This window comes from Fukomys damarensis, unplaced genomic scaffold (genome assembly GCF_012274545.1).
Source record: "Fukomys damarensis isolate Sample0158 unplaced genomic scaffold, DMR_v1.0_HiC HiC_scaffold_1, whole genome shotgun sequence".
In the NCBI taxonomy this organism is placed as follows: Eukaryota; Metazoa; Chordata; class Mammalia; order Rodentia; family Bathyergidae; genus Fukomys; species Fukomys damarensis.
Genome location: NW_022900913.1, coordinates 58,338,607 through 58,347,276, shown reverse-complemented (window position 1 = coordinate 58,347,276; position 8,670 = coordinate 58,338,607).

Here is an 8,670-nt window from a genome sequence, read left to right as displayed (position 1 = left end):
CAGACATGGAGAATTCAACAGTATTAGCTTCAAGTGGCTGCTGTAACAAACTTCATGGCTTAAAGCAACATATATTTATTTTTTGGAACGTTCTGGAGGCTGAAAATCCAAAATAAGTTTTAGTGGTTTCAAATCAAGATTTTTGGAGGGCTGTACTCCCTCCAGAGGCTATAGAAGTAATTGATTCCTTTGTCATCTCCAGCTTTCAGAGCTACATTTTTTGCGTTCCTTGGATCATGGCCCCTTTGACTGTCTTCAAAGCCAGGAGAGTAGCATCTTGCTTAACTTCACATTGTCTTCTGTAGTCACATTTTTCTGTTTCCTTCTTATAAGAATATTCAACTACACTTATCCAAGATAAACTTCCCCATCTCAAGATCCTTAACTTAATCACATCTGCAATATTTATTTTTCCCTATTTAGTTACAGTAGTGGAGTTCCAGGAGATCCAGGAGTTAGGATCTGGATATCTTTGTGGGCCATTATTCAACCTATCCCAGCCACAAACCGTGAAGCTCCAAATTTACAACACAAAATGAAAATGTATACAAGGGGACAGGAAGAGCACAGGAAAGGAAAGAAGGAAGGCTGTCAGAACAGGGAGGGCATGAGTGAGTCTGTAGGGTTCAAAAAACTAAGAATACTATGAGCCCTGCTTCATTCTCTATAATACAATGTACCTCATGCTCTGCTAAATATAACAGTGCACACTGATGAGTCTTGAATTTATTTTCTTGTCTAAATTATATTTATTAATTTTTCCTAATTATAATATCAACATTGATAGGAGAAATTTTGGAAACATCAGAAAATAAAGATTGCCTGTGATATTGCTACCATCATATTCTGATATATTCTCAAACTCTCTGAGCTTATCTTTCTTGAATTAAGCACTCGTAACATTTCAGATTCACACAGGACAAAAAATTCTTATTCAGATGGTCCGAAATTGTCTCCACATTTGTGTTTCATTCATGAAAAGACCAAGACTTAAAAAAGCACAGTGTTACCTCCAACATTGTTCATTAGAACAAAAAGAAGCAATGACACTTTGGCCTCCTCCTTCCCCTTGCTGTCTTCTAGCCATCATGAAAGACTACCTGGTACTCCACGTTCAGTTAAACACATCCGAATTCCTACTCAGGATCTTAAAGATTCACTTGTCATGCATGCTGATGTCACATCAACATTTTCACCAATTTTTCTGAGTCATAAGTCGACATTTGCCATTCCCTAATAACAGCTACATTGCTGTTATAAATCATAATGGAATATTAAACTGAGCAATTATTTAGCCTGTCCATAGCTGGCAAAAAGTGGAGCAAAGACACACCCAAGGCTATTATTTTGTTGTTGCAGAGAAATGCCCTAGTACTTAACAGAAAAGAGCAGGTATTTTTTTCACTATTGCTCAATTTGAATCTCACCCCCATATAAGTAAAATCAGCTTTAGTGATTAGACAAAAAATTAATAAACACAGTGCTGGTACAAGATGTGATAAAAAATAAAACGAATGTTTAAATAATGTTTTAAAAGACTAATTACATCAAAAAGACACTTTGCCATTACTCTCCTTCAAAATATTCCTCCTTGCTTCAAATGCATTTATCTGATCATTCTTGCCACCCCAAAAGCAGCTCTGAACATCCTTTTCTGCCTGAAAAGCCTGAATCAACTCAAAATATTTATAGCAATTTCTTTTGTAAATTAGTACATGCTTGCAGTACATAATGTTTGCATTACTTGAAGTGAACTGGTACATATACATAACACATCTTAATTCTTTTTTCATCCCCTTCTCCTCCCCTCCCTCTATCTCTTCATTCCCTTCATATTTGAGAAAGATCTATTTACTATAATCTATCTTTTATCTTGCTCTTTATTTATAATTTGGGTTTCTCGAATAAGAGAAATCATGCAATATTTATGTGTTTGATTTATTTCATTTAATATCATGGTCTCAAGGTGCAACCACTGTCCTACAAATGACTCCAATTTATCCTTCTTTATAGCAGAATAGTACTCCATTGTGTCTCTTTATCTATTCATCTGCTGACAGGCATATAGGCTGCTTCCAAGATTTAGCTATTAGGAATTGTGCTGCTATAAACATTAGTAAGCACATATCACTAAAATTTGATGTCTTTAACTCTTTTGGGAAGGGGAATGGAATTTTTATTTTTAGCTTTTTTTGAGGAATTGCCATATTGATTTGCATAGTGATTATACTAGTTTACATTCCCAGCAACAAAACATAAGGGCTCCTTTTTCCCTGAAACCTCATCAGCATTTGTTATTATTTGATTTCTGTATGGTGGCCATTCTTTCTGGGCTAAAAGTCTCAGTGTTATTTTAATTTGTATTTCTCTGATGGCCAACAATCATGAACATTTCTTCACTTCTTCTGAGAAGTGTCTATTCATTTCAGTGGCCCATTTTTTCACTAGGTCTTTTATTTTGGGGAGTTTAAGTTGACTTCTTTATATATTCTAGATATTATTCCTCTGAGGAATAGCTGGCAAAAAAATTTTTTTTCCATTCTTTAGTTTGTCTCTTCACTACAACCTACAAATGTAGTTGCTGTGATGATTGTTTCTTTTGCTTCTCAAAACATTTTTAATTTGATATGATCCCATTTGTTTATTCTCGGTGCCATTTCCTATGCAACTGGGTTCTACTCAGAATTTCTGTCAAATAAAAATATTACTAGGAGTCCTCATCCACATTATTTACCAGACCTGGCACTGTGGGACTTCTGGGTCCTCCCCAAAGTCAAAATGACCATGAAAGGTAAATGTTTTTAATTGATTCATGTCATTGAGGCAGCCCAAACACAGCAACTAATACACATGCGTGCACGCGTGCACACGCACACGCGCACACACACACACACACACAGACACTCCTGAAAGACCTCCAGAACTGCCAGGCACCACTCATACCAAGTTTAAAGCCAGCCTGGACTACATAGTTGATTCAAGGATAGACTGAACTATATAGAGAGATCCTGTCTCAAAAAAACAAATAAAAAATATTCCCAGAACTGCTTCAGAAAATGGCAAGAATGATGGCATGTGTTCAAAGCAGTCTTAATGGCAATATGACTTTTACTGTAACCATTTTAAACACACCTCATACATTTCAGGGTGGGTTTCCTTCTTTATCAAACTAAAGAAAACTCACAGGGAGCGGGAAAACATTTGATAAGTTTGAAAACAAACTGTTTAACTGATATGAAGAGATCGATACATTCTGCCTTCCTTACACATTAACTCATTATTCTTGTTATGGAGAAAACTTGAGATAAAAACCGCAGGGGCCAGGAGAAATCAGAATGCAGTATTTTCAAGATCTTCAGCACTGCTGTGTAGATACTAAGTTCCTACCCAGTGACTCCTCACTTTCCATTCCATTCATCTTACATCTGTCTTGTTCCAGACAGATTTCAAAACAAGTGAACCCTCTGAATCACTGTCTCATTCCACTTTATTTCTTTGAGTATAATTGTGATCACAATGTTGTAATATGGATATCCTAAACTTGATTAAGGGATGGGCTACCATGCAATATCCAGCTATAATGGGCAATAAAACTATTCTGGAATCAATCAGAAATATAATGTCATTAACTCAAATTTCCAGAGTCAACCCCTTAGGTAACTGATGAATTGTAATTTGCCTCCATTTCTTCTTAAGTAGAAAGTAGCATTGTATGAGGGAGAGAAAATACTTCTTGTCAGTATCAATCCACCTCACCGAGTATCTTTGTGACAAGTTTATATGTCTCAAGAGTCTGGCATCAAAACCACCAAGACTAACTGCAGACATTCCTCATTTAAGGACATACTTGTTTAAGGATACCTGGACTTATGACCCACCACTCAGACTTCTGACCTGCATTTGGACTTAAGACAGAGGAGTGTGAGCAGCAGTGAGGTCATACTGGCTTCTTCTATGGTACAGTACTATAATTTTTGCTGATTGTACTGTACAGTATAGTATTATAGTTTTATGTTCTCTTATACATTACAGTACTGTGTGTGATAGTTATGGAAATAAAGTTATCAAGTTGTAGTTTCCTTTGACCATTTCTTTGTTCTGAATATTATACTAATAGTTCCTCATTTACAGACCAACTCATTTAGTGATGTAGTGGCAAGAACATAACTGAGTCTTTAAACAGGAATATTGGTATCTAACAGAAGCTAGAAATTAATGAAATTCTACATCTAAAGTATACATAGCATAATGCATTTAGGGGGAAGACAAAAAAAATTTAAAGCCCTATAATATATCTCCCAATAGCTTGCTTGATTTAGTTTTAAAGATAACAGAAGAGAGAAGATGCATAAACAAGTGAGGAAAATAGCTTCTAACCACAAACTAGACTCTCACCAAACCCTTTAATGTTACCTCTATCAATGCAGAATCAGCTGTCAGGCTCAGTTAAAAAAACAGAAATGAGCCAGGGATTTAGCTCAGTGGTTCTGCTGCCTGCTTTGCAAGTGCAAGGTCTTGAGTTTGATGCCCAGTACTAAAAAAAACAAAACAAAACAAAAAAACAACCATAGAAATGAAATGTGACTTCAAATAAGATTTTTTTCTCAACAGTGTTCATTCTAAATATTAAAAATATGTAGCATTATTACTCCCACAAAACAATTTTCTAAGATGTTTCTAAATAGTGTTGTCTTAAAGAGGACTCTGAAATATTAGCTTGCCTAAGTTACCTACATGTCTCACTTGCTGTCTCAGGATATTTCCTCTGTTATTCGTTAACACATATTCCTTCCAAGGTTTCCTTTGTAAATGAGTAACCCTTCATGTACAGTCATCGCTGCCAAATCACCAGGATCAGATTAGGACCTACCACTTTCTACTTCCAGGATATTGGTTAAATTTCTTAACCTCCACATGCCTCAGTCTCCTCATCTGTAGAAGTTGGTACTACTACCCAACATGGTTACTGTGATGACTGAAGTTCTAAAACATGTAAAATGCTTAAAAGATTTCCCATAGTAATCCACTATGTGGATGATTACAATAATTTTGGTAATACATGGATTTAACTCAGTTTTATGTTGATGTTGATTTTTAAATAACTTTATTGAGATATAACTGAAATATAACTAACTACCCATACCTAAAGTGTACAATCTGAGTACTTCAAGATGTATTTGTGCCTGAAAAACATCAGCAAGTTCAGGGTATTGAACATAATCATCATCCCCAAATATTTCATGTGTCCCTTTGTAATGTCCCTCCTGTATCCAAATGACCCTCTTTTGTTGCCCTCCCACAGCTGGTAACCACCATTTTGCTTTCTGGCAGATTAATTTGAATTTTTGTCTGTTTATTGTACTCTTTTTTTGTCTGATTTCTGTGACCAGCGTAATTACTTGAGATAAATCCATGTTGCCACACACATCCACAGATCATTCCTTCTTAATTCCTGAGTAATATTTCACTGCATTGATATAACACAATTTATTTGCCCACTCTCCTATTGATGGTCATTTAAATTATTTCTAATTTTCAGCTATTATAAATAAAGCTGCTATGATTATCTGTGTTCAAGTCATTGTAAGACTGTATGCTTCCACTGCACTTGATTATATACCTAGGGGTGAATACCCAGATCCCATAGTAGGCATACATTTAGCTTCTTAAGAAATTACTGACATATATAGTTCTTGGTTACTCAATTTTACATTCCCACCAGTAGTATATGAGAGTTTCAGTTCCTCCTTATCTTCATCAATGGCCAGTCTTTTGAAATTTAACTATTGTTTTGTTTTTTGAGACAGGGTCTTGCTATGCAGTTCAGGCTGATTTTGAACTCACTATGCAGCAGAGGCTGGCGAATTTGCAGTGATCCTGCCTCAGCCTCTCAAGTGCTGGATTTATAGGTGTGTACCACCACGCCTGGTTAAATTTAGCTATTCTTATGAGTCACTGTGAATTTAATTCTCATCATGACATTGAGTATATTTTATGTCCTGATTTGCCATCTATACATCATCTTTGGTAAAGTTTCTGGTCAAGTATTTTGCCCATTTTTCAATTTGAAAGTTTACTTCCTAAGATTTAGAATTCTGTATATATTTTGAATACAAATTCTTTACATATATTATTTGTAAAACTGTTCTTTCTATATGTGGCTTATCTTTTCATTCTCTTAACAGTATCTTTCAAAGTGCAATATGTTTTAATTTGGATGGATTTTGACTTATTCATATTTTTTCTTGATACCGGGTCCTTGCTATCAATATTTTATTTTATGAATCATGTTTTTTATATTACATTTAAGAAAACTCTGCCTATTTCTCTTATGCTTTCTTCTATAGTTTATAATACACATTTTATGTTTAGGTTTATGATCTATTTTGGGTTCTCTTTTGTATATGGTGTGAGGTATGGGTTAAAGTTCTCTTTTTTAAAAACAGATATCCAACTACTCCAGCACTAATTGTTGAAAGGAATATATATTCTCCACTAAGTTAGCTGTGCATCTTCGACAAAAATCATTTGTCATTATATGTGTGCATATATACTGAAACATATTTCTAAACTTGTGTTTTGGCCCCTTGATCTATTTGTTTATCTATATGCCAGTACTACACTGTTCTACTGTAAATTTATAAGCTTTGAAGTCACATAGCTATAGCTTTTCAAATTGTTCTCCATCAAAAATCTTTGGATTAGTCCCAGTTGTTTTATATTTGCATATAAATTTTAAGTTTTATCAAGGTATAGCTTACATATAAAATCTGCTCATTTAAGCATTAGTCTATATTTTTGCATATTTGTAGAGTTGTGTGTCTATCACCACAATCTAAATGTAGAACATGTTTCTAACCTGAAAACCGAACCTCATGCCCACTAGCAGTCATTCACCCCACCCATACCCACAGCAACCGCCAGCCTGCTTGTTCTCTATATAGATCTTCCTATTTTAGACACTACATATAAACAGCATTATATAATATGTAGTCTTTTTGTCTGGGTCATTATTTCAGCATTTCATTCTTTTTAGTAGTCAAATAGTATCCATAGCACAGATATACCACATTTGGTTTATCCATTCATTAGTTGGTGGCTATTTTGGTTGAAATGTTTCTACTTTTTGGCTATTATAAATAATAGGAGGGCCGCAGATTTAGCTCAGCGGTTTGGTGGCCTGCCTTGCAAGGACAAGAACCTGAGTTCAATCCCTGGTACCAAAAAAAAAACAAAACAAAACAAAAACCAAAAATAAATAAATAAATAATGGGAATGTAAAATGGCATGAAGTGTGACCTTTCTGAGTATATGATATTGGTTAGAATATAAAAGAAAACAACCACTTTGATGAACAGTTTGGCAGTTTCTTAAGAAGTTCAATTTTTGTCCACCATGTGATCCAGCCATTCCACCCCCATGTATTTACTCAGGTGAAATGCTACAGTCATTTTGAAAAATAGCTTGGCAGCTTCTTATAACATTAAGCACATGCTTACCATGTACCTAATAATCATACACCTGTGGTTTATCCTGGAGAAATGAACTTATGTTCACACAAAAAATCTGTACATGAATGGTAATTGGAGCTTTATTTGTAATAGTCAAAACTAGGAAACAAGCCAAATATCTAACATAGAGTGAATGGATAAACAAACTGGTATATCCATACAATGCAGTGTTACTCAGCAAAGGAATTAAATATTGATACATTCAAAACATGGATGGATCTCAAGAATTTTATGCTAAGTGCAAAAAAGTCTATATCAGAGCTTTACATATTCTATTATACCATTTATATAACACTGTCAAAGTAAAAAAACAATGATGAAGAATGGGTAAATGGTCGTTCAGGGACTGGTGAAGAATATGACTACTAAAGGGTAACATAAAATAGATTTGTGTGCTAAAAAGAAGAAAAAGGTATATGTAAAATTGGCAAAAGTTAAATATGGTCTATATCTGAGTTATGGTATTGCATCAACATCAATTTCTAGGTAATGTATTATGCTGTCTTAGTCTTTCTCATTGCTGGGACAAAATATCCAGCAACCACAAGTTAAAGTACAAAGGTCTGTTTTAGCTCACAGTTTGTAGAGGTATCAGTCCCCAGTCAGCTGGCTCAAAGGCTGGATGGCATGGAAGAGAGGCATGGCAGAGGAGAAACAGTCCATGGCATGACAGGCAAGAAGCAAGCCTTCCTTTCCCTTTTTATTCTATTCAGGCTATAAACCTACTGGTTGGTGCCACTCACACTCAGAATGAGCCTTCCTATTATCCGTTCGCAGAACCACACTAAACCAATCAGTGGTTGAATCCTGTTATCACGTACTCATAACCCACACTCCCATGATCCATCTAGCTCCCAAAAGCCCCACCAATGAGATTTTGGGGGAACATCTAGTTATAAACCATAACATAACATATATAAGATATTACCATTTGAGGAAGCTGGATAAATATAAACTAAAGTTATCCATTCGCAGAACCACACTAAACCAATCAGTGGTTGAATCCTGTTATCATGTACTCATAACCCACACTCCCATGATCCATCTAGCTCCCAAAAGCCCCATCAATGAGATTTTGGGGGAACATCTAGTTATAAACCATAACATAGCATATATAAGATATTACCATTTGAGGAAGCTGGATAAATATAAACTAATT